This window comes from Rana temporaria, chromosome 11 (genome assembly GCF_905171775.1).
Source record: "Rana temporaria chromosome 11, aRanTem1.1, whole genome shotgun sequence".
In the NCBI taxonomy this organism is placed as follows: Eukaryota; Metazoa; Chordata; class Amphibia; order Anura; family Ranidae; genus Rana; species Rana temporaria.
In genome coordinates this window covers 60,861,462-60,888,694 of record NC_053499.1, presented here as the reverse complement: position 1 = coordinate 60,888,694, position 27,233 = coordinate 60,861,462, and the positions used below count along the sequence as shown (strand labels likewise).

Sequence of the window (27,233 nt, the reverse complement as noted above, 5' to 3'; positions counted from 1 at the left end):
GAAGGACAGGGCAAGCACAACATGAAGAACTGAACTGTCTGCATATTATACAATAGCTCTTTGGGCTTTAGAGTTCAAGGGGGGCTCTACTCGCTGTATCACCAGGAATTATGGCATCATAATCACTCTTAGCCCCAACTTCATGACAAAAAAATATATAAGCCCCACAGCATACATTTCCCAGAGTTGGCTCTAGCTGCCTAATGCTTTGTCAAAGTTCAGTACCAATAGCACTTGGTGAACTGCATTGGGGAAAATGATTGTGTCTTTTTGTAAATATCAATACTGGTTCTGTCTATATGATTTTTTGGGAGTCAATTATTACAAAATAGTGGAATCTACATATTTCTTTAAGCTTTATATATTTTTCCTACTAGCACCTTCTCGTTTGTCGGCATATTATAAAAGTACCTACACAAATTATTTGGTGGAGGGGGGATTATAGTGTGGGGTTGTTTTTCAGGGGTTGGACTTGGCCAGTGAAGGGAACTCTTAAGGCATTAGCATGCCAAGACATTTTGGACAATTTCATGCTCCCAACTTTGTGGGAATAGTTTGGGGATGGCTCCTTCTTGTTCCAACATGACTGCACACCAGTGAACAAAGCAAGGACCATAAAGACATGCATGAGCGAGCTTGGAGTAAAGGAACTTGACTGGCCTACACAGAGTACTGAACTCAACCTGATAGAACACATTTGGGATGAATTACAGCAGAGACTGTGAGCCAGGCCTTCTCTCCAACATCAGTGCCTGACCTCACAAATACGCTTCTGGAAGATTGGTCAAACATTCCCATAGACACACGCTTAAACCTTGTGGACAGCCTTCCCAGACGAATTGAAGCTGTTATAGCTGCAAAGGGTGGGCCAACTCAATATTGAATCCTACAGATTAAGACTGGGATGCCAATTAAAGCTCATGTGCATGTAAAGGCAGGTGCCTCGCATCTATCGACATGAGTAGTACTGGGGTTCTCCTGCCACTTCTATATGTCCTATCGATGGAACCATTTCTTGTGACCTTGGGGAACAACAGAGATGTGAGAGGGGCAAGAGTAGGGGAAGAAGAACATAAGATCACGACATACGCGGATGAAATTATAATGTACGTAACCAACCAAGGGTGACACTGCCAAATATAATTAGAGAAATAAAAAAAATATGGCGAACTTTCAAACTTTAAAATGAATCCTATAAAAACAGAAATATTAAACATAGGACTGAAAAAAAAAAAGAAGAACTGGCGTTACAAACAAAATTCCCATTTACGTGGGTGAAAAGAGAACTGACATACAGTTGCCACAAAAAGTATGAGAACCTTTTTGAAAATATATGGATTTCTGCACAAATTGGTCATAAAATGTGATCTGATCTTCATCTAAGTCACAACAATAGACAATCACAGTCTGCTTAAACTAATAACACACAAAGATTTAAATGTTACCATGTTTTTATTGAACACACCATGTAAACATTCACAGTGCAGGTGGAAAAAGTATGTGAACCCTTGGATTTAATAACTGGTTGAACCTCCTTTGGCAGCAATAACTTCAACCAAACGTTTCCTGCAGTTGCAGATCAGACGTGCACAACGGTCAGGAGTAATTCTTGACCATTCCTCTTTTCAGAACTGTTTCAGTTCAGCAATATTCTTGGGATGTCTGGTGTGAATCGCTTTCTTGAGGTCATACCACAGCATCTCAATCGGGTTGAGATCAGGACTCTGACTGGACCACTCCAGAAGGCGTATTTTCTTCTGTTTAAGCCATTCTGTTGTTGATTTACTTCTATGCTTTGCGTCGTTGTCCTGTTGCAACACCCATCTTCTGTTGAGCTTTAGCTGGTGGACAGATGGCCTTAAGTTCTCCTGCAAAATGTCTTGATAAACTTGGGAATTCATTTTTCCTTCGATGATAGCAATCTGTCCAGGCCCTGATGCAGAAAAGTAGCCCCCAACCATGATGCCCCCACCACCATACTTCACAGTTGAGATGAGGTTTTGATGTTGGTGTGCTGTGCCTCTTTTTCTCCACACATAGTGTTGTGTGTTTCTTCCAAACAACTCAACTTTGGTTTCATCTGTTCACAGAATATTTTGCCAGTACTGCTGTGGAACATCCAGGTGCTCGTGTGCAAACTGTAAATGTGCAACAATGTTTTTTTTGGACAGCAGTGGCTTCCTCTGTGGTATCCTCCCATGAAATCCATTCTTGTTTAGTGTTTTACATATCGTAGATTCGCTAACAGGGATGTTAGCATATGTCAGAGACTTTTGTAAGTCTTTTGCTGACACTCTAGGATTCTTCTTCACCTCATTGAGAAGTCTACGCTGTGCTCTTGCAGTCATCTTTACAGGACGGCCACTCCTAGGTAGAGTAGCAGCAGTGATGAACTTTCTCCATTTATAGACAATTTGTCTTACCGTGGACTAATGAACAGCAAGGCTTTTGGAGATACTTTTATAACCCTTTCCAGATTTATGCAAGTCAACAATTCTTAATCGTAGGTCTTCTGATAGCTCTTTTGTGCGAGGCATCATTCTCATCAGGCAATGCTTCTTGTGAAAAGCAAACCCAGAACTGGTGTGTGTTTTTTATAGGGCAGGGCAGCTGTAACCAACACCTCCAATCTCATCTCATTGATTGGACTCCAGTTGGCTGACACCTCACTCCAATTAGCTCTTGGATATGTCATTAGTCTAGGTGTTCACATACTACCTGCACTGTGAATGTTTACATGGTGTGTTCAATAAAAACATGGTAACATTTAATTCTTTGTGTGTTATTAGTTTAAGCAAACTGTGATTGTCTATTGTTGTGACTTAGATGAAAATCAGATCACATTGTATGACCAATTTGTGCAGAAATCCATATCATTCAAAAGGGTTCACATACTTTTTGTGGCAACTGTATATAGGAATTAAATTGACTTTCTCGGCCGATAAACTGTACTTGGCAAACTTTATCCCATTGCTGAATGAGATCAAAAATGAACTAAAGAAGAGTGCACAGCAACATATATCATGGATTTGAAGGATAAATATGTTTAAAATGGTGATCCTCCCAAAAATCATATATCAATTCCAGATGCTACCAATAGCAATATTACAGAGGTTTTTTTTTTGAATAATAAAAACATTAATGATAAAATATATATGGCAAAATAAAAAAACGAGAGTAAAATTTGCACTAATCACTAGGAAAAAAATGGGGGTCTAACTGTACCAGACAATATAGATATTGTAAGTCAGTTATTATCTCACGAATGGTAGAATGGGTTAACCACTTAAGGACCGCCTCCTGCACATTTATGTCGGCAGAATGGCACGGCTGGGCACAAGCACGTACAGGTATGTCCTCTTTAAGTGCCCAGCCGTGGGTCGCGGGCGCGCGCCCATGTCCCAGTCCGAAGCTCCGTGACCGTGACCGTGGGACCCGCAGACCCGATCGCCACTGGAGTCCCGCGATCGGTCCCCGGAGCTGAAGAACGGGGAGAGCTGTGTGTAAACACAGCTTCCCCCGTTCTTCACTGTGGCGCCGTCATTGATTGTGTGTTCCCTTTTATAGGGAAACACAATCAATGACGTCACACCTACAGCCACACCTCCCTACAGTTAGAAACACAAATGAGGTCACACTTAACCCCTTCAGCGCCCCCTTGTGGTTAACTCTCAAACTGCAATTGTCATTTTCACAGTAAACAATGCATTTTTAATGCATTTTTTGCTGTGAAAATGACAATGGTCTCAAAAATGTGTCACAATTGTCCGAAGTGTCCGCCATAATTTTGCAGTCACAAAAAAAATCGCTGATCGCCGCCATTAGTAGTAAAAAAAATAATTAATAAAAATGCATCTATCAATTTTGCGCAAACCAATCGATAAACGCTAATTGCATTTTTTTTTTCAAAAATAGGTAGAAGAATACGTATCGGCCTAGACTGAGGAAAAAAAATGTTTTTATATATTTTTGGGGGATATTTCAAAATTGTCGCTCTATTTTTGTTTCTAGCGCAAAAAATAAAAACCGCAGAGGTGATCAAATACCACCAAAAGAAAGCGGTATTTGTGGAAAAAAAAATTTGTTTGGGAGCCACGTCGCACGACCGCGCAATTGTCAGTTAAAGCGACGCAGTGCCAAATCGCAAAAACTGGCCAAGTCCTTTAGCTGCCTAACGGTCCAGGTCTTAAGTGGTTAATGAAAATAGTGAAAAAAATTTATTAGGATTGAAAATACCTTTAAAAGAACACCCCTTCACCAAAATATATGGGTACCATGAAAATATAGAATACTAGATTTGGAAACATACAACATAACGAAAACTGTATTTAAAATTTGGGACGTTATATATCAACAAAAAAACTGGAAGTATAATTCGCCATTAATTGCACTCACAAAAACCAATTTTTTTTGCCATGGGAAAGGGACACTATTCGGTGTTAGGATGGGGAATGCACAATTAAGGGACATCACAATACATGGAAAGATGAGGACACTACAGGACTTAAAGCGGGGGTTCACCCTATCGACGGGAAAATTTTTTTTTTTTTATTTTACCTTAAAATCAGGCATTGTAGCGCGAGCTACAGTATGCCTGTCCCGAATTTTTTACCCCCGTACTCACCTTGTAGTCGTCCATCGAAGATTCCGGGGAATGGGCGTGCCTATGGAGACGGAGGATGATTGACGGCCGGCTCTGGCGCGTCACGCTTCTCCGGAAATAGCCGAAATAGGCTTGGTCTTCACGACGCGTGCGCATAGCCTGTGCGCAGGCGCCGTGAAGAGCCGAGACCTACTCCGGCTGTCTTCGGGGAGAGTGACGTGCCAGGGCCGGCCGTCAATCATCCTCCCTCTCCATAGGCACGCCCATTCCCCGCGGGAGCCGGAATCTACGATGGACGACTACAAGGTGAGTACGGGGTTAAAAAAATCGGGACAGGCATACTGTAGCTCGCGCTACAATGCCTGTCTCGATGGTAAAATGTGTCGGGGGGGGGGGGTGAACTACCGCTTTAAAAGAAACAAAAGGGTGGAAGATAAGTCAATGGGAATTTTTCCAATTAAAACATTTGATAAATACACTACCACAACCAATTAGAGACGGAGATAACCTAAATGCACTGGAAAAACTCTGCGGTATACAAACCCCACTGAAACATGGGATATCAAAAGTATTTGGAATTTTGACAGATTTGGAAGGACAAGAGACACCCTCCTACATAGGAAACTGAGGAAAAGAAATGGGAACGAAATTAGAGGAACAATAAGTCGAGAGAATGATAGGATCACTATACAATTACGCAACAGATATAAAAACAATAGAAATTAACTCACAAGATGGTATCTGACACCAGATAAAATCCATAAATACCAGTCAGACGAATCCCCACTGTGTCGGAGGGAATGCAAACAAAGGGGTACAATGATACACATCTGGTGGGAGTGTCCAAAAATAAAGGAATACTGGAAGGAAATGTTGGTATACACAGAAGAGATAACTGGAGAAATGATGGTTGACAGTCCTCAGAAGTGTTTATTTCATGGACTACAGGACTTAAAGGAGTTGTAAAGGAAAATAGTTTTTTTTGCTGAAATGACTGTTTACAGGGTATAGAGACATAATAGTTAACTGATTCCTTTTAAAATTGATTAAAAATAGATAAAAATCAATCATATAATGTACCTGTAGTTTCGTTTTTGCATCTACTTTCGTTTTTGTATTTAGTTTCGCTTTTGCATGTTATCCTGCCTGTGTGCATGTACAGAGCCATAGAGCAGTGATGGTTTGGAAAATGAAACTAGAATCTCCCAGTACTGTGGTCCTCAGGAAACAGACAGCCTGGAAATGTCCAGAACAGAGAACAATTACAGCAACATCAGAGAAAAGATAGAAGGGGGCGAGTGGGGGCGAGGGACCAGTGGCTGAAGTTGGACCCAACGCCACCCATTCAATGGTTCCATGTGGATCTGTCCATCGGCGGTCCAATGGCATGGCCGTGACAGTCTCAGGACGTGTTCGGCAGTATATTGGGGTTCTTCTTGGGCGCAGCTTACTTTTACCGCTCAGTCCATGCATTACCATGCAATTGTCATTTACATGGATACATTCCTCCTATGACACAATACTGGTTTTACCAGCATTTTTGGACCTTCTTGTACTCATTGCGCTCTCATAGTCCCCCCCCCCCCCAACCTTGCTGCCTTGCTCACACCCTCTGCCCGGCATATCTGGTGTGACATCACCAGGTTCTCTTTTTCTTTATGGCCTGGTTGTATTCCTCACAAGTTTTTTACCGTGATTTCCACAATCAACCATCCCCTTGTCCGCCGCGGGGGGAACCCCCCGGGCCGCCTGTTTTCCGCACATTATCAATTGACTCATTTGATTGGCAGTCCTGACGAAGCGGCAACCCCGCGAAACTAGTCGACGTTTGACCAATCATTGAAGTGCACTTTTATCTGTTTTGCAATTTTTATATATCAATAAACTTTTTTACTTCATTATGTTTTATGTATTTCATCAGTACCGAGATAGTCCCTCCCAAACACTACTTTAACTAACTTAGTTTTCTATATATGAGGCCATACTCCCCTTTTTGTTAACATCAGAGCAAAAACGAACAATCAGGACATGAAACCAGGACTGCAGTAAGGTAAATGAAGCTATTTAGCTAAAAAAAAATCCTTTAGTGACCCTTTAAATAAACATTACGGAAAACACCAATTACAATATTGCTGAATGCCGCAAAAGCATTATTACCAATGAAGTGGTTAAATACAGAGAAACCAGACATTAAAGAATGGTTTGAGCGAATAGAATTCCATAACAGAATGGAATATCTAGACAATCTAGAAAATATAACAACATGGAAAATGGAAAGAATTTAAAACATCCGAGAAATACTTAGAGAAAATGATGGAGGGAAGAAGAGCGGCTGACTAGTTCAGTATCGGAAATAAGCAAGGGGTCAAGAATAAACCATGGGGGGAGGGGGTGGGGGGGAGCCATATGGGTGGGGGAAGGGAGAAAAGAAGTGGGGGAGGAACTGTCCTTGAAAGTAAGAAATAGATCATAAACTAGATTAAGATTTTAATATATGATTTTTTTTTTGGTGAATATCCGATATAGTAGGAATTGGAAAATGATAGGCCCCTTACACACTTGGGCGTTTTTCAAGCGTTTTTCGAGCGTTAAAAATTATTAATAAAAATGCCATACAACCATCCCCTATTTTGTAGACGCTATAACTTTTGCGCAAACCAATCAATAAACGCGTATTGCGATTTTTTTACCAAAAATATTTAGAAGAATACGTATCGGCCTAAACTGTGGAAAAATACATTTTATATATATTTTTGGGGGATATTTATTATAGCAAAATGTAAAAAATATAGAATTTTCTCAAAATTGTCGATTTATTTTTGTTTATAGCGCAAAAAAAAAAACCACAGAGATGATCAAATACCACTAAAAGAAAGCTCTATCTGTGGGGAAAAAAATACAGCAATTTTGTTTGGGAGCCACGTTGCACAACCACGCAATTGACAGTTAAAGCGACGCAGTGCAGAATCGCAAAAAGTGGCCAGCCAAATGGTCCGGAATGTTTATTCATTTGTAGTATGGAACACATGACCTATACATGTTTATGTGGTCCCCAATATTACCACACTAAAATTAGATCTCTTGATATATCTGTAACGTGTGTGGTATTTGGGACTAAATCAGTTTACATACACCATGGGGGTTATTTACTAAAGGCAAATCCACTTTGCACTAAAAGTGCCAACTACAAGTGCAAAGTGCACTTGGAAGTGCAGTCGCTGTAGATCCGAAGGGGACATGCAAGGAAAATAAAAAACAGCATTTTAGCTTGCACATGATTGGATGATAAAATCAGCAGAGGTTCCCCTCATTTTAGATCTACCCCTCAGATTTTCAGCAACTGCACTTCCAATTGTACTTTCAGTGAAATTTCAAGTGCACTTTGCACTTGTAGTTTGCAGTTTTGGGGCAAAGTGGATTTGCTTTTAGTAATTAACCCCCTATGTGTTCTCAAGTAAATAGATGTCACTGGACATGATCTACCCGCAGTCATTGTGACCTGAACAACTGTCATGAGGTTGTCATATTTCCCTTTATTGATGCTGCCAAAGAAAGGCCATGCGCAAGATGTACAGTATGGGAAGGGTGAGTACATAAGCCAGAACATGTAGGTCGGAGGTTAAGAAACAAGACTACAAATGCATTCACAAACAGGGAGCGATATGCTAATTACCAGTAATTTATTCTAACGCCAAAGATAACTCAGGCTAGGAATCTGGAAAGTAAAGGGGATTTCTTATCTAGGAATATTTAGTAGGATATGTGGAAAGAGCTTTTTAATTATAAGAAATCTGTAGATACTTAAACGTCACACTTATCAGGATGATATTATAAAAAGAAGCTTAAACTAAAATCATCATCACAATGTGAAATATTTGGCACACTATTATTAAACATAGGAGTTGAATTTGCATAAAATTATATATCAGTAAATTTATTTTTGGAATAAATTTTAAGATGTAGCGAGATTCTTTTTTTCTCTCTATTTTCCAGCCATCTGAATCAGTCTCTGAGGAGCGCGGTTTTATTCTCTGTAGAAAATAGCGAGTGACTCACAAATCAGCTAACGCTGTAAAACAACTCTTTCCATTGAGCGAGCCGCCACATTATGTTTTGTTATCTGCATTGTACACACACAATTTTACATAGAGCTGCACACAGATTCCTTTTTTTTTTTTTTACAGTCTATTTCGGGTGAATGGGTCACAGGCAGAAAAAACTGATCACTTGATAAAATGCCCTATTTGGTTACATCATGGTAAACTTATGCCGCGTACACACGGTCGTTTTTTGTGATGAAATAAAACAACGTTTTTCATCATGAAAAAAACGACGTTTTTCTAACTTCATCATAAAAAACGACGTTGCCCACACACCATCGTTTTCTGAAAATGCTCTAGCAAAGCGCGGTTACGTACAACACGTACGGCGGCACTCTGTTCCATTTAAGCTCCCGTCTCATAACATGCTTCTGAGCATGCGCGGGTTTAAAACGTTGTTTAAAACGTCGTTTTAGCCCACACACGATCGTTTTTTATGACACAAAAAACGACATTTTGAAAAAACGATGTGAAGCCCACACACAATCATTTTAAATTACGTTTTTAAAAACGTTGTTTTATTTCATCACAAAAAAAAGACCGTGGGGTAGATTCAGATAGATTAGCGGATCTTTACATCCGCGTAATCTATCTGATTTACGATCCGCCGGCGCAAGTTTGAGAGGCTAGTGCTGTATTCAGAAAGCACTTACCTCAAAACTTGCAGCGGCGTATCGTAAATCCCCTGGCGGAATTCAAATTCCGCGGCTAGGGGGAGTGTAGTATTTAAATCAGGCGCGTCCCCACGCCGATTTAACTGCGCATGCGCCGTCCCCGAATTTTCCCGGCGTGCATTGCTCCCAATGACGTCGCTAGGACGTCATTGGTTTCATCGTGAACGTAAATTACGTCCATCCGTATTCGCGACCGACTTACGCAAACGACGTAAAAATTCAAAACTCGGCGCGGGAACGACGGCCATACTTAACATAGGATACGCCGCATATAGTAGGGGTAACTATCCGCCGGAAAAAGCCGAACGCAAACAACGTAAAAAAAAAGCGGCGGGCGTTCGTTTCTGAATCGGCGGATCTCCTCATTTGCATATTCGTCGCGTATACAAATGGGAGCGCCACCTAGCGGCTGGCGGGAGATTGCAGCCTAAGAACCGACGGTGTAAGTCACTTACACCTGTCGGATCTAAGGGAGATCTATGCGGAACCTGATTCTATGAATCAGCCGCATAGATCTGACCGTCGGATCTCAGAGATACGACGGCGTATCAGGAGATACGCCGTCGTATCTCTATCTGAATCTCCCCCCGTGTGTACGCGGCATCATAGTAAAATAATGCAAGCCACAAAGCAGGGCTTATTTAAAAAAATATATATAAAAAGGGAAATAAAAGTAATTGCCAATAGCAGCCTGCTACCTGTCAGCTGTCATTTTTTAAAATGTTATTGATTAAAAAGGTTATATAATCCAGAGTAAAGTATAACAAATTTATTTTTTTCCAATAAAACTTTAGTCAAATGTACAGTTGTGCTCAAAAGTTTGCATACCCTGGCAGAAATTGGGAAATTTTGCCATTAATATTGAAATAATGACTACTCATGACAAAAAAAAAAAAAAATATTTAAGGATAGCAATCACATGAAGCCAATTATTATCACATAGTTTTTTTTATCCTTTTTAAATTAGAATGATAACAGAAATCCGCAAAATGGTCCTTATAAAGTGTTTACAAACCCTGTAATGTTTGGCCTTGGTACAGACACAGAAGGTGGCATGCACAGGTTAAAATGGAAATTAAAGGTTCATCTCCCACATTTGTGGCTTTTTAAATCACAATTAGTATCTGTGTATAAATAGTCAATGAGTTTGTTAGCTCTCACATGGATGCACTAAGCAGACTAAACACTGAGCCACGAGGAGGTAGAAAAGAACAGTCAAAAGACCTGTGTAACAAGGTAATGAAGCTTTACAAGGATGGAAAAGGAAATAAAAAGATATCCAAAGCCTTGAATATGCCAGTTAGTACTTATCAATCACTTAATAGAAAGAAGTGGAACATTTTGGGATCTCTTGATACCAAGCCAAGGTCAGGTAGATCAAGAAAGAATTCAGCCACAACTGCTATATGAACTGTTCTGGATACAAAGAAAAACCCACAGGTAACTTCAGGAGAAATAAGCCTTTACTGTACAAGTTCCAAAGCCTGGTTACAATATGCCCAACACCTTGACATGCCTCGTTGGCTTTTTTTTTTACATTGGCACAGTCAAGGCTTCCTTCTGGCAGCTCAACCATGCACCTCTTTTTTGTTCAGGTATCATTCAATTGTGCTCCTTAAATCGGGATTCCACCCCCAATTTTTTTTTTAAAGTCAGCAGCTAACAACACTGTAGCTGATGACTTTTAATAAGGACACTTACCTGTCCTACTCGCCCACGCTGATGGCCCCCCCCCCCAATGCCGATCCCTCGATTGGTGCAGGTCCCGCGCCGCCGACCACACTATGGGAAACAGGCAGTAAAGCCTTACGGCTTCACTGCCTGTTTCCTACTGCGCATGCGCGACTTGTGAATGGGCAGCTGCTCTCTGGGATTACACACAGTTCCCAAAAAGCAGCAGGCCCCATTCACTAGAAGAGGATGCAGAAGAAATAGGCCGCGGTTACGGAAGAGGCAACAATAGAAAAAAAAATCCAATATCTTTTTATATCATTTTCCATCTTTGTAAAGTTTCATTACCTTGTTACGCAGGTTTTTTGACTGTTCTTTTCTACCTCCTCACTACTCAGTGTCTAGCCTGCTTAGTGCTTCCATGTGAGAGCTAACAAACTCATTGACTATTTATACACAGACACTAATTGTGATTTAAAAAGCCACAAATGTGGCAAATTAACCTTTAATTGTCATTTTAAAGGGTCACTAAAGGAAAAAAATGTTTTTGCTGAAATGTCTGTTTACAGGGTATAGAGACAGAAAAGTTAACTGATTCCTTTTAAAAATTATTAAAAATAGATTAAATTCAATCATATAATGTGCCTCTAGTTTCACTTTCAGTTTTAAGTACATACAGTGTTTTGTTTTTAAAATGAATCTGATCTGGTTCTGAGGAGTTTTAGACACACAGTAATGACAGCTTAGACCACCGTATAACCATGTACCATGGTTATAAGGAAACAGGCAGCCAGGAAGTGTGGAGATCACAGCAGGATTACAGCTACTTCAAAGCAAAAACGAACAATGAGGACATGAAACCAGTACTGCAGTAAGGTAAAGGAAGCTATTTAGCTAAAACAAATTCCTTTAGTGATCCTTTAACCTGTGTGCCACCTTCTCTGTTTGTACCAAGGCCAAACATTCCAACTTTTTATCAGGGCCATTTGGGGGATTTCTGTTATCATTATGATTTTAAAAGGATCCAAAAAACTATGTAATAATAATTGGCTTTGTATGATTGCAATACTTAAATAAAAGACAGTTTTTTTGGCATGATTGGTCATATTTTTAATATTAATGCCAAAATTTCACAATTTCTGCCAGGGTATGCAAACTTTTGAGAATGACTGTAGATCATTAAAGACTTGGGCTTCATAATATCCTTAAAAGTTTATGTATATTATATTTTTTTGTGGATATGTCTAGTGTGGTATGTGGATACAGGTCTATAACTAAGGTCATGTTTCATGTGCCATGTTTTGTTTGAGGTTAAAATAAATCCATGCAAGAGTTTATAGTATAGATGCATAACTATACCTAATAGAGCTTCACTTGATTTTTGATGCTGAAAATTCAAAGCTTGGTAGTTTTTGGCATACCGCTTCAGTGTCTAACACAAGTATTAGAAAACGTGTCTCCAGGGACAAATTTAGACACCATGCTGCCTTAGCCACCCTTGAATGGTGATACCCTTTTGTTCAGGCTGCGCATTTGTGTCATGTAATTGTTTTAGCAAAAACAAATGCAATTATTCCAATAAAAAACTAATTGGAAACACGATGTGTTTTGCTTAATTAAGTCTGCTTTTCCACCGTACAGACCAACAAAATAGAAAAAAGAGAGGTTTCATGTTTCTTGATGTTATGTAACTCTTCTGACACCTCTAAATATCTACTTCACCCTCTTTACCCTTACAGTTTCTTCTTTGAAATTACCCACAAATGTCCAGAGGTGACTAGAAAAGAGGAAGAAAGCAGTTATCAGTTTACATTTACAGGGATACTAAACACACACTTTCTTTGCTTAATTTGCATTGTCCCTTCTATTTCTGTATGTGGATGATGGCACCGTAATTATTTTAATAAGAAAGAAGAAAAAACATCTAAGTGCCTTTCTCCCTATTGATATACAGCTGTCACATGACCCAGCTCTTTCCCAGCCTGTCTGCAGAGAAACATAACAAAGGGAGAAAAATATGTTCAAAATAAAAAAACAGCCTTTGCAATTACATATATATTTTTTTGTGGATATAACTGATTTCTGCCACTCACAGGCTGTGTCTCACCCCTCCAGTCTGTGTCTTATGAGGAAGTTGAAGCCTCCATTAATCTACATGTAATATCCCACCCCCGTTGTTTTTAGCTTGTTAGTGGGCATAAAGGAGAAGTGAGGGAATGGACTGTCATTTGTGACCGCCATTTCCACTGTGTATACGCCTACATGTGTGAGTCTATAGTCACATGGACTGCTCAGACGTGATAGGGAGGAAATGCTCAGCATAGAAACTCACTGAAATCTGAGCACATGCAGAGTTGCCACCACAGCCACAAAATCCTTTGCTAAATTGGGGACATAAACAGAAGGTGGCGACAGATAACAGCAGGATCAACCATGTTTTTTGCAGAATACAGAAAACAAATCTCATAGTGACCGAGTGAGTATGAACAGCATGTAATACAGCGTTTATGGATATTTTTTTATGGTTTAGGTTTAGTGACACTTTAAGGGCTGGGTGCTGCCCCAGACAAGTACCAATTATGGTAAATAGAGATCTGAAAATCCATCAATAACCTTATATTGCTGTCAGATATATAAAGCAATATCTAATGATTTATAAACTCCTGCTTCTCGCAGCGTTTTATTTACATATAGATACACACATTTTCAGAAATTATCCATACCAGTTTCTAAATCTTCAAATGGCTTTACACGATCCTATATACAGTAATTAAAATATATTATTTAACAGTTATCTAGTGATACTATTCCTTTTTTAGAGCTTTGAATCAAGGCAAAATAAAAATATTAGTTCATTCTCAATATTTGAGGGATTCAGAAACATTTGGGTTATACTGCTGCCAAAAAGAATATTGGACACTGGCAAATAAAAACCAGTGACCAGCCCGGTATAACACCTCCCACTCATAGTAATGCTAATGTCTCAGGAGGATGGATATCTTTTTCTTATTTACTAAGAAAAGTTTATCTATTTTACTTTTAATTTATTTTCGTTCAAGATTATTTTTCATCAGTCAAGACTGCATGCTGCTTGAGTTGGTCTCCTATGCAGCTATCCCTATTAGTATATCTTCAAGAGGAAGTAAACCCTGATGGGTTTTACTTCCTCTTTGTTTCCCTGCAAAGGTAAAGCATAATGGGCTATTATGCATCGCATAGTAGCCCATTATGTGTCACTTACCTGAAACCGAAGCCTGCGATGTCACCGCTGTCCCCTCTTCCACGAAGCATCCATCTTCCTTCTGGGTATCACTGCTTGCTCGCGGGATCCACCAGTCACGGCACGATCTCCTTTAGAAATATCTCCTAAACCGTGGAGGTTTGGGAGATATTTCGAGCACCTACAGGTAGGTAAAAGTGGTTGTAACAGGTTTTCAGTAATAGGTTTTGGGCGCACAGAAAACGTTAAAAGAGAAATTGAGTGTTGCATCACTGTGTGGAGTGTCATGCGTGCACACGCCACGCTTTTTGGCCACTATTCAGCTTGAGGTTCTACCCTCCTGCCACTGCTCCTTAACCAAGAGATACGTGGTTTCACTATGAGCACAGTGGTGATTAGGGATGAGCCGAACACCCCCTCGTTCGGTTCCCACCAGAACCTTCGAACAGACGGAACGTTTGCGCGAACATTTAGAACGTTCGAATTCAAAAGTGCTCATTTTAAAGCCTAATATGCAAGTTATTGTCGGAAAACGTCTTTGAGAACCCGGGTCTTGCCCCAGGGAACATGTATCAATGGAAAAAAAGTTTTAAAAATGGTCGTTTTTTTCTGGAGCAGCGATTTTAATGATGCTTAAAGTGAAAAAAATGAAAAACTCCTTTAAATATCGTACCTGCTGGGTGTCTATAGTATGCCTGTGGGGTGGCACGTGTTTAGAACTGTCCGTGCACAAAATGAGATCTCCCCCCAGGTCATTACAAGCCCCTTTGGCCATATATACTTTGAACAGCAGTATACAGGCGGTGCAAACAAGACAGGGACTGTAGGTTTGTTGTTAAGTAGAATCTGTTTTGTAATTTTCAACTGGTACTTCTTTAACCTCCCTGGCGGTATGATTCTGTCTGGAATTACGTACCAAAAGCGGTACAATTATTTTGCAAGGAAATTGGCGTTTTATACTGTAGGCCTGTAATTTTTAGAAATAACTCACTTAAATCTGACCAAGCAAGAGTCTTGTAGGCATCCCGGGTATGATTTTTTTTTTTAAAACAAAATGATAAATTATAATATAATAAATAATTATAAATAATTATAACAAATAATAATATAATTATAATAAAAATTATTCAATAATGTAATCAACTCAAAATCACTGAAATTTGCAGTTGCAGAATTGTCGCTGTCATTATTTTATTTTTTTTATGACGAATTTCCCCGCAAATCGCTATCGCACATTTCTGCAAGTGATTATAATTTATTATCGCTGTTTTCTAGCTGATCTGTATTTTTTACATACAGTACTGTAATCTATAAGATTACAGTATACTGTATGTAAAGTGTTTGTTTACTTTTTTGAATTTGGCGCCGTTCTCCGTCCCCGTGCGTCGTAACGTCGCAGGGAACGGAGATCGGCGGCACACGGGGACTGTGAATCGAGCGAGGAGGACCCGCTCGCTCACACAGCGGGTGGCATCGCTGGATCCAGGGACAAGGTAAGTAAACCAAGCCTGTGGATCCAGCGAGAAGGTAAGCCCGTCCAGCCCGAGCGTGACTCGGGTTTACCGATCCTAACATGAAAAACCAACCCCGAGTCACGCTCGGGTTTACCGTCAGGGGGGTTAAAGTGTAGCTTCAGCCATAGAATCTTTTTTTAAGCTTTTCTGAAAACACAGAGAAGGGTTATCACCCCTGTAACATTTGTTTTGCTGTCGGTGTGCATCTGTTCAGAAGATTGCACCTCACTTTCTGTCCCAATGACAAATGATTTTTTGAAAATGTGTTTTTTTTTGTGAAACAAGGATATGTGATAAAGCATCAGTGGACAGGAGACACCTTTTACAGAAGAGAATTTCCCTTCCTAGGGGTAGATTTCCTCTCACTTCCTGTTGTCTCCTTCCGTTTGCAAGTAGGAGTCGTTTGTAAGTGGGATGTTTGAAAGTAGGGGCCTGCCGTATATACTCTGCATAAATTTGGGCCCTAGGTGTTGGTGTTGCCACAACACTGTAAACCCTCACAGTTAGTCTTGGTGGGCGCTGGAACACCCTGCTGTAAAATATTAGATCAAGAATTGTAATTACATGCCCCTGTTGAACAGGGGCATAAAAATTGGGCCTTAGGCACTGGTGCTGGTGCCACAACACTGCAACCCCTCACAGATACTCTAGTTGGAGTGCAGGAATGAGCCTGCTGCAAACCATTGCATCAAAAATTGTAATTACACGCCCCTGTTAAAAAGGGGCAGAAAAATTGGACCTTAGGCACTGCTGGCGGTGCGATCGTGTCCACGGGACCCACGGTCGGGCTCATGGAGCTTGCAGCAGGGTCACGAGAGCGCCGTCGTCGGCATGCGCACGACCACACGGCGGCATCTTAAAGGGGACGTACCTGTACTCCCATATGCCTGTCCGTGCCATTGTGCCAACGTCAATAGGCGTGCGGCGGTCCTTAAGAGTTTAATGTAAGAAAATACCTAGTTCAAGGTTTGATCTAGGTCAAAGCCAGGGTTAGTGTTTGTGTCAAGGTCAGGGTCAGGGTCCAAGGTCAATGTTAGGGTCTTAGGTCAGGTTTTTGGACAGATTTTTTTTTAATTGGTATCAGTGTCACTAAGTGTCAGTGTCGGTGTGCTTTAGGTAGGATAAAAAAATGTGCACATTTGTTTCTGGGCTGTACTTTGGGTACAAACAACTACAAACATACACATATGTGGTATCGCTGCAAATCGATATCCAGGGAAAATCCGATTGCTTCTCGGGGGATCAGAAAGGATTTTTTTCCCTTACTGTAGCACATTGGATCATGCTTTTCTGGGGGTTTTTGCTTTCCTTTGGATCAACTGTGGGTATAGCATTGTGTATATGCAATTGTATGGGGGTTTTTTATGGACTTTTTTCAACCTGACTAACTATGTACGGTAACTGTAAATATATAAAAAAAAAAAAAAAAAGATGTATTTTTATAATTTTGGGCCAGTTTGCCTTTGTTAACCACTTCATTATCGGCCCATATTCATTTGACGTCCACAGATGGGATCTCCCATCCTGGGTGGATGTCATATGACGTTCTGGGCTTTGTGGGGGGATATCTGAATGATGCCTGCAGCTAGAGGCATCATTCAGATGTCATTCTTTCGTGCCGGCGATTCTGTGCACGATAAGACTGATCATAGCGGCAGTTCCACCGCTTGATCGTATGTTTAGGCGGCGGGAAGAGACATCCCCCCTCACGCCGCCTTCCGATGCTTCTCCAGGCTCTTCAGTGCCATCGGGGGCACGGAGAATGAATCGTCTGCCACCGGATGTGAAGCATAGAGATGACTGGTGACCAGACCGTCGGAGGCCTGGGCACGATGTGATGACGTCACGCCCGGGTTCTCAGAAGTAAACAAAGCTGCGATTGCAGCTAGTAAGCATGAGATCGGTGATTTTTTTTTCACAATCTCATGCTTTTCAGCCTGGAGGAGAGATGTGGGGTCTTATTGACCCCGCATTTCTGCATAAAGAGGACCTGTCACACACCATTCCTATTACAAAGGATGTTTACAGTGATCAATTTTTTTTTTTAAAAAAGTGAAAAAAAAATAATAATAAAAAAAATGTAAACGCCCCTGTCCCCGGCAGCTCGCGCTCAGAAGGGAACGCAGACGTAAGTCCCACCCACATATGTAAACGCCGTTCAAACCACATATGTGAGGTATCGCTGCGTTCGTTAGAGCACGTGCAACAATTCTAGCACTAGACCTCCTCTGTAACTCTGAACTAGTACCGAAGTTTGGCGCCATTCCATGAGTGTGCGCAATTTTTAAGCATGACATGTTAGGTATCTATTTACTCAGCATAACATCATCTTTCATATTTTACAAAGAAATTGGGCTAACTTTACTGATTTGTTATTTTTTAATTCATGAAACCATTTAAAAAAAAAAAAAAAAGCCATTTGAAAAATGATTGCGCAAATACCTTGCAAGATAAAAAGTTGCAATGACCGTCATTTTATTCCCTAGGGTGTCTGCTAAAAAAAACATATATAATGTTTGGGGGTTCTGTTTAATTTTCTAGCAAAAGACTGATGATTTGTACATGTAGGAGAAGTGCCAGAATAGGCCCGGTATTGAGGTGGTTAAAAAAAAACAACAGGAGATATACATTACCATTTACCACCAAATTAAAACCCAATTTGTCCTGGAAGAAAAAATGACTGAAGGTCCGCTTTAAGTGTGCTCAATGTGCATATTGGATGCTCATGCGTACACACGATCGGTTCGTCTGATTATCTATCGGTGAAAAAACTAGGAACTTGTTTTAAAACTATCTGATAGTTAAAAAACCGATAGAAAAAAAAAACGATCGTCTGTGGGCACGTCCATCGGTTAAAAATCCACACAAATCCGCTCAGAATCAAGTCGACGCGTGCTTGGAAGCATTGAACTTCATTTTTCTCAGCACGTCGTTGTGTTTTACATCACCGCGTTCTGACACAATCGTTTTTTTAACTGATGGTGTATAGGCAAGACTGATGAAAGTCAGCTTCATCGGATATCTGATGAAAAAATCCATCAGACCGTTTTCATCGGATGAACCGATCGTGTGTACAGGACATCAGGCCTCATGTACACAGCCTCTAAACATCCTTCTATGCTAGCCTACGTGGCCATGCACACATAGAAATAGAGGGGCTGATCCTCAAAGAAATTATGCCGGCGTATCACTTGATACGCCGCGTAATTTCAAATTAATTTCAAATTACCCGCGTCGTATCTTTAGTTTGAATTCATCTGGGTTAGATCCGACAGGCGTACGGCTTCGTACGCCTTCGGATCTTAGATGCAATACTTCGGCGTCCGCTGGGTGGAGTTCGCTTTTTTTTTCCGCGTCGGGTATGCAAATTAGCGATTTACGACGATCCACGAACGTATGCGCGGCTGTCGCATTCTGTTACGTCGTCTCTAGTCGGCTTTTTCCGGCGTATAGTTAAAGCTGGTGTTTTGCGGCGTATAGTTAGAATTGCCATGTTAAGTATGGCCGTCGTTCCCGCTTTTAATTAGAATTTTTTATTTTAAGTCGTCCGTGAATCGGAATGTACATAAGTCACGTGTAAGTTAAAAAAATTCCGTCCTAGCGACGTCATTTAGCGCAATGCACGGTGGGAAATTTTGGAACGGCGCATGTGCAGTTCATTCGGCGTGGGGACGCGCTTCATTTAAATGAAACACGCCCCCTAATCGCCGATTTGAATTTCTACGGCGTTACGCCGCTTGAGATACACTACGCCGCCGTAACTTACGGCGCAAAATTCTTTGAGAATTCAAAGCAGCCAAAAGTAAGTTACAGCGGCGTAGCGTATCTCACATACGCTGCGCCGATGTATTTGTATGTGGATCTACCCCAGAGCGTTTAGAGGCTGAAAAAATAAATAAACACATTCAGGAGAGGAGCATTTGAGGCAAAAATAAAGCTTGATGCTCCTAAATGCACCTAAACACTAGGGACATTTAGTGCTTTATCATTCATTCATTTCAATGCCCAGAAAATGACAATATTCTGGCCAATGGAATGAATGAACGCCCAAACGCTTGACACAACTAAACTTGTCTAAACATGTTGGCAAATTGCAGCTTTAGGTGCGTTTTTTTAAGTTATTTTTCTCCTGCCAGAAAAAAAGGCATTTAAAGGAGCTGGGAAAACACCCAGGGCCAGATTCATGTAGATCAGCGGATCTTTAGATCAGCCAGATCTACCTGTTTTACGATCCGCCGGTGCAATTTAGCGAGGCTAGTGCATGATTCATAAAGCACTTACCTCGCAAATTGCACCGTCGGATCCTAACTCCCCCCGGGGGAATGCAAATTCCGCGGCTAGGGGGAGTGTACAATTTAAATCAGGCGCGTTCCCGCGCCGATTTAACTGCGCATGCGCCGCCGGCGAAAAAGCCCAGTGCGCATGCTCCAAATGACGTCGCTAGGACGTCATTGTTTTCGGCGGCTAGGTTACTTACGGCCATCCGTATTCCCGACGTACTTACGCAAACGACGTAAAAAAAATTTAAAACTCGGCGCGGAAACGTCGGCCATACTTAACATTAGCTACCCCTCATATTAGCAGGGGTAGCTCTCCGCCGGAAAAAGCCGAACGCAAACGACGTTGAAAAAGAGCGACGGGCGGGCGTACGGACGTGAATCGGCGGTTCTCCTCATTTGCATATGCAACGTTTAAAAAAAAGCGACGACACCTAGCGGCCGGCGGGAGATTACAGCCTAAGATTCGACTGGTGTAAGTCACTTACACCAGTCGGATCTAAGGGAGATCTATGCGGAACTGATTCTTATGAATCAGTCGCATAGCTCCGACCGTGGGATCTCACAGATCCGACCCCCAGTGTGCATGAGGCCTCAGAAATTGCAATCCCCAGGCACTTGTGAAGCTTTACAAAGGTAAATAAGGTTATCTGTTTTTGATTTTTTGGGCCAGATAAGGTGCTTTAGTGGCTAAAGCCACATAAAACTGATAATTCATGTGTACACGTATGTTGTGAATTTGACGACCTGCCACCCACTTATGTTAATCAGGAATCCAAAGGAGATGTCTCTGAGGAAATTTTACATCAGTGTCCTTGCCTGTTTGTAATTTTGCTTGTTGCTTTTAGGTAAAGCAGTGTTGTCAGTCCTTTAAATCTGGGTTCTCAACAAGTTTTTTACAATGGCTATGGCAATGGGATTTTCAGTAAATTAGGGCCTAGCTGCAGCCAAAACTTAAAGCGGGAAAGGGTTTTAGACTTGGTATGAATAGTAACAAAACTATGTGACAGACAGCAGTTTTCGTATGGCACCTACTTTTTATAGCATATGGAAAGCTGTCCAAACATGTACATTGCTATATTACTATAAAATAGAAAAACGTCTGTTTTACCATCCCTTCTAATGAATAAAATCTACATTTGACAGGATAACTGCACCTTTTAAAGACAGTATACATAGCATAAGTAACATATGTTTTATTTCAGCTTGGAAAAGTGTTACACTGTGGATCGTAATAGTTCTGGTGGGGCGCCAGATGTCATCTGAAAAAAAAACACACATATATACAGTGTATATACAGTATATATAGATATATATATCTCTATATACTGTATATACAGTATTTTATGTTGTAAGCAAAATAGGGCTAGTATTATTTGTATTTATTTCTTCTATTATGAAGCTTTTTTTAAATTGTGAAAATTAAATATGGCCCAGACACAGACACATCCTTTTTTTCATTGGTGAACATTATAGAGCATCTGAAAGGGTGTAGAAATGGGAATGTATAGTGTTTTTATATATTTAGGTAATACACATAAGGATGTCATAGAAGCTGTAAGGAAGTTATGTTGTGTGAGATCAGCAGTCACAAAAAGTGATGTTCTAAGATGCTTCACAACATTTTAGCTTGCCAAATGTAACTGTTATCCTAATCTCTTAGGACTTTTATGGTAACAGGCTAGCTAAATCATGAAATATAGTACCAGACAATGACTTTTACATGCTATTTTCAAAAATCCTTTTACTGGAAGAGCCAAGTACACCTTCAAACTCTTGTAATATCCTTTTGACAGGATTGCATTAAATGGCCCTACGGGGTAAAAACTGGTAACAGAGACATAAGCTAGAAGCCGCATAAAAGGTTTTGCAAACCTTTTAAGTCCAGGTTTTCTCTCTAGCAGTTCAAAATACACTAAAACCTTCATTACCCAAACAAATGGAAGGATAGCATGTATGGCTAAAGCAGCTTATACACGGAGCAAGTTTCTTTCCTGCAACCACAGGTCCCCCAATCAACCCTCATGGTGTTGACAGGGGAATCCCTCCTGCCGAGACAGTGATTATTGTTAGCGGCTATACCAGCTGCTAGTGATAATAGCATGCAAAAGCTGACAGGCTGGTTGTACTAATCGATCGATCAACTTGGTAAATTCAGCCTGCCCATACATGGTTCAAATTGTCTCTGACCGGCCTAATTCAGGACAGATTAGATCAGGGGTCTCAAACTGGCGGCCCTCCAGCTGTTGCGAAACTACAATTCCCAGCATGCCTCTGCCTGTGGGAGTCATGCTGGTAACTGTCAGCCTTGCAATGCTTCATGGGACTTGTAGTTTTGCAACAGCTGGAGGGCCGCCAGTTTGAGACCCCTGGATTAGATATAAAGGTTTCCTTATCTGTACAGGTGGCCCCCTCGTTACAAACATCTAACTTACAAATTACTCTACTCACAAACGGAGGGAGACAACAGGAAGTGAGGGGAAATCTACCCCTAGGAAGGGAAATTCACTCCTTTAGGAGTTATTATGGGTAAAAGATTCCTCCACCAATGCTTTATCACAAAGGCTTGTTTCCAAAACAACCCCAAATTTTCTAAATCCAATTGTCATTGGGACAGAAAGTGAGGTGAAATCTTCTGAACAGGGACGTATACAGCAAAACAAACATTACAGGGGTGTTAACCCTTCCCTATGCTATCCAAAAAGCTTAAAAATCTTTTTTCTAGCTGGAGCTACACTTAAAAAATGTACCTGTTCCGACTTACAAACAGATTCAACTTAAAGCGGTGTTCCGGGTGAAAAAAATAAATAATTTAAAGCCAGCAGCTACACATACTGCAGCTACTGGCTTTTAATAATAGGACACTTACCTGTCCCGGGGCCCCTCGATGTCAGCACCTCAGCTGATGTTTCCATCAGCTGTCGGTTGCTGCCGCCACCATTGCGGGTGGCTCTCCTATTGGCCCGGTGGCTGGGAGAGGAGGAGGGAGCCCCGCTGTGACGTCACAGGCCGTAGCCTGGACTCCCGAAAGTGGGAAAGGATACTTGTCAAAGACAGGTATCTTGTCCCTCCTCCCCCCCTAAAGGCACTACAGGGGAGGGGGGAATCCGATGAGTGGAAGTTCCACTTTAGGGTGGAACTCTGCTTTAAAAAACAAACCTACAGACCCTATCTTGTTTGCCCCAGAGATTAGAGAACGTGGTGAAGCTTTTGCTTGCAAAGAATACCCAATCACGTGCAAGACAAATAGTATTTTTGCTGGCACGTCATTTTATTATGAAAGTCAGCAGAACTTCATCTCATTCATTAAGCTGTGGGTCAAATTAAATTGCAGAATGAATCTTTCCTTGCAAAGTGAACAGCCTATTTGCCTTTATCAAATCAACTTCATTGCATCCTGCTACTAAATGTGTACAAACAGGTACAACAGGTACCCTCCTTTTTTAAAGGATAAGTTCACCTTTTATAACATGTTACATCCATATCCAGGGTGTAATATGTAACATGTTATGAATGCACTGCCCCCCACACCTCCCTCTTTCACGCTGTGACAGATAGTGGAGGATGTTCTAGTGGAGGATTGTCTAGTGGAGGATCTTTTAGTGGAGGATCTTCTAGTGGAGGACCCAGAATTCAAAGGGGCAGATCCACATACATCTGCGTGGGCGCAGCGTATGTGAGATACGCTTAGCCGCTGTAACTTACTTTTCTTTGAATCCTGAAAGAATTTGCGCCGTAAGTTACGGCGGCGTAGTGTATCTCTCGCGGCGTAAGGGCGCGGAATTCAAATTGGGCGGGTAGGGGGCGTGTTTCATTTAAATGAAGCGCGTCCCCACGCCGAACGAACTGCGCATGCCCCGTCCGTCAAAACTCCCAGGGTGCATTGCTCCAAATGACGTCGCAAGGACGTCATTGTTTTTGACGTGAACGTAAATGGCGTCCAGCCCCATTCACGCAAACGACGTAACATTTTCAAAATTATACGCGGGAACGACGGCCATACTTAACATTGAGTACGCCACCAGCTTTAACTATACGCCGGAAAAAGCCGAACGGAAACGGCGTAAAAAAAATGCGACGGTCGCTCGTACGTTCATGGATCGTCGGAAATAGCTCATTTGCATACTCGACGCGGATTACGGCGGGAACGCCACCTAGCGGACGTCGAAAAATTGCATCTAAGATCCAAAGGCGTACGAAGATCTAACCCAGATGCCGTCGTATCTTGTTTTGAGGATTTAAAACAAAGATACGACGCGGGAATTTTAAAATTACGCCGGCGTATCAATAAATACGCCGGCGTACTTTCTTTGTGGATCCACCCCAAAGTCTCAAAAACACTTTGGGCAGGAAAGAGCCTCCAAGCCCTGATTAAAGGGACTTTGGTCCCAAAATGCTTAAGCCATCTGCAAGGGAAGCATGAAAGGGAGCAAGAAGGAGTTAGCACCTGTCTGTGAGATGGAGTAGAGCAAGTATGGACTGTCTGGCAACTGAGACTTTGCTGCATTCCTGTGGCTTTTCCTGTACTCTGAAGCAGACAGGAACCTCGAGCCAGGCGGGGAATTGGTAAACTGGTAGTCAGCCATAATATTGTTTGCAATATACCCGAACTGTGGACTGTTTGTATGTGCTTTGCTGAAAAAAACGAATTTAGGTATCTGATTTTGAGGAATCAATAAAGACTGTTTTACTTTTACAAATGGCTGGTTACTTTCCCTCTATCTTGTCCTTACATAGTGCAATCGACTTGTGCACGAGCAGGCGTCCCAAATGTTGTGCACCAGATTATTCCTTGGCATTACTTTTTACAGGGGTCAGATGAGACATGAAGCACTGTCTTTTGCTGGCTTTCATAAATTATTGTTCAGTGTACTCAAATTCTATTTGACTGGGGACAGACTAAAATTCCTGCACTTTTACAACATTTACTTTTGTGAAAATGTTATCCTCTTCTTCTCAGTTTAAAAGAAAAAAAAAAAAAAAAAACAGTGTTAAGAAAAGATTTACTTCCTTCTGTAATATGAACAAAACAGACTCTTAGTGGAAAGTCCTTTATTAAATCAAGATTAGCATAGCAAAAATGTCTGGTTTACTTGAGGCAGTATCAGATAAATCTAGTATGGAATATCTGCCGAGAGATTCTGTAAATATGCTTGAAAGCTTTTAATTAACAGTATGACGTTGAAGCTGCTTGCCTTCGAATATGTATCTGATGTTAGATTTCTGAAAGATTACATTTTAGGACTGTGACAACAGTAGTTTTTTTGCTCCAAGACTCTACAAAATAGACTTGAGTACTTGAAATATAATGCAAAACTAATACGAAAGTTGTCGTCTGTTTATTTTCTCAGGTTTCAGTCTAATTCTGAGTGGGACCCGGTTCTGAGCAAAGCCCGAGAGGATTACAAGAGACACTTCATAAGGTAGCGTGGAGAGAACAGACACTCCCGGCAGTGAGCTGTGTATGTATGGATGGGACGTGTTTAGATTATCTGAGGGTGTCAACTGAGGCTTCTGAGAATTGGAGGAAAAAAGACTTGGGGGAGGGAAGGAGACAGACAAAGACGAAGGAATATCTGAATTAGGGCAAGTGTAAAAAGGGGCTTGATCATTGGCTCTTTGGGACATTTCTGCACGTTCTTCGGAATGTTTTATGCATATAATCTATAGTCCTTCTTCCCGCTATCTCAGTGGAGCTGGCACAGGTACTGACAGAATGCTGTAAAAAGATATCTCAAACTTTCTGTGCGCTCTCTGATCATCTGCCATGAGAACTGACATTACATTATAACTGTCATGTTACCTAGTAAATTTCAGAGAGTCACTGAAAATAAGCTTTATTGAAAAGAAAGGAATGTTACAAGACTACAGCTATCCCATCCAATGCCATACAATATAGGAAAGATATTGACAAGTAATAGGAAACCTTTTCTTCCCCTTAAAACAAATTTCTTATGGTGGCCCTGCACGCTTCAATAATTATGCGATTCAATCAAAACAATCAAATACACAAACTGACTGTGACAGGTTTGTAGAAAAACAAACTAAGGGCCAGATTCAGATACATTTACGTTGCTCCACGGCAGCGTAACGTTACACCGCCGCAGGTTTACAGCGTAAGTGCCTGATTCACAAAGCTCTTACCTGTAAACTTGCGGCGGTGTAACGTAAATCCGCATAATTCAAATGGGGCGGGCACCATTTAAATTAGGCGCTACTGCGCATGCTCCGTCGTTCATTGCGCTAAATGACGTCGCACGGACGTCATTTGTTTAGACGTTAACGTAAATGGCGTCCAGCGCCATTCACGGATGCCTTACGCAAACGACGTGATTTTTTAAATTTCGACGCGGGAACGACGGCCATACTTAACATTGCTTAGAACACCTAGGGCTCAGCCCTAATTTTACGACGCGTATCTCGACGGAAACAATGTAAAGTTAGAGCGACGGGTAACGCGGACATTCGTGGATAGCCGTAACTAGTCATTTGCATATTCTACGCCGACCGCAATGGCCTCGCCACCTAGCGGCCGGCATAGAATTGCATCCTAAGATCCGACAGTGTAAGTCAATTATACCTGTCGGATCTTAGGGCTATCTATGCGTAACTGATTCTATGAATCAGCCGCATAGTTGGGACGGGCGGATCACAGAGATACGACGGCGTATCAGGAGATACGCCGTCGTATCTCTTTTGTGAATCTGGCCCTAAGTCTTTGAACACCTTTAATTTTGATGCATCTAAAATGTATTTAGCTAGTTTAACCACTTCAGCCCGGAAGGTTTTACCCCCTTAAAGCGGGGGTTCACCCTGAAAAAAAAATTCTAACATTACATCCAGCATACGAACGACATTTACAGTATGCAGGTCTTTTTTTTTTTTATCGCCGTACATACCGATATAGTGTGCTTTTCTCCTCGGCTTCCGGGTTCTGATTCCCGCGGGACTGGGTGTTCCTATCCCTGGGTTAGATGATTGACGTGTTGTGAAAAAGTTCCCATGTCGCACAAGGTGCTGCAAGTTGGCGCTATACGGCGCCTGCGCCCGTCGTGTAGAGCTGACTGCGCAGGCGCCGTATAGCGCCGACTCGCAGCTCGGCTATTTACGGAAAACTGGTGACGCGCCTTGTGCGACATGGGAACTTTTTCACAACCCGTCAATTATCTAACTC

At 41.4% G+C, this 27,233-nt stretch overlaps 1 protein-coding gene across 2 annotated transcripts in view; it reads left to right on the top strand.

The window, feature by feature from the left end:
* CHRM1 (cholinergic receptor muscarinic 1) overlaps window positions 1–27,233 on the top strand; it is a 372,875-nt gene that overhangs the window by 241,740 nt on the left and 103,902 nt on the right. For both annotated transcript variants that reach the window (XM_040328649.1, XM_040328648.1), the window contains exon 3: window positions 25,411–25,482. The gene's annotated coding sequence lies outside the window, so the exon portion shown is untranslated. The remainder of the gene's footprint in view (window positions 1–25,410; window positions 25,483–27,233) is intronic.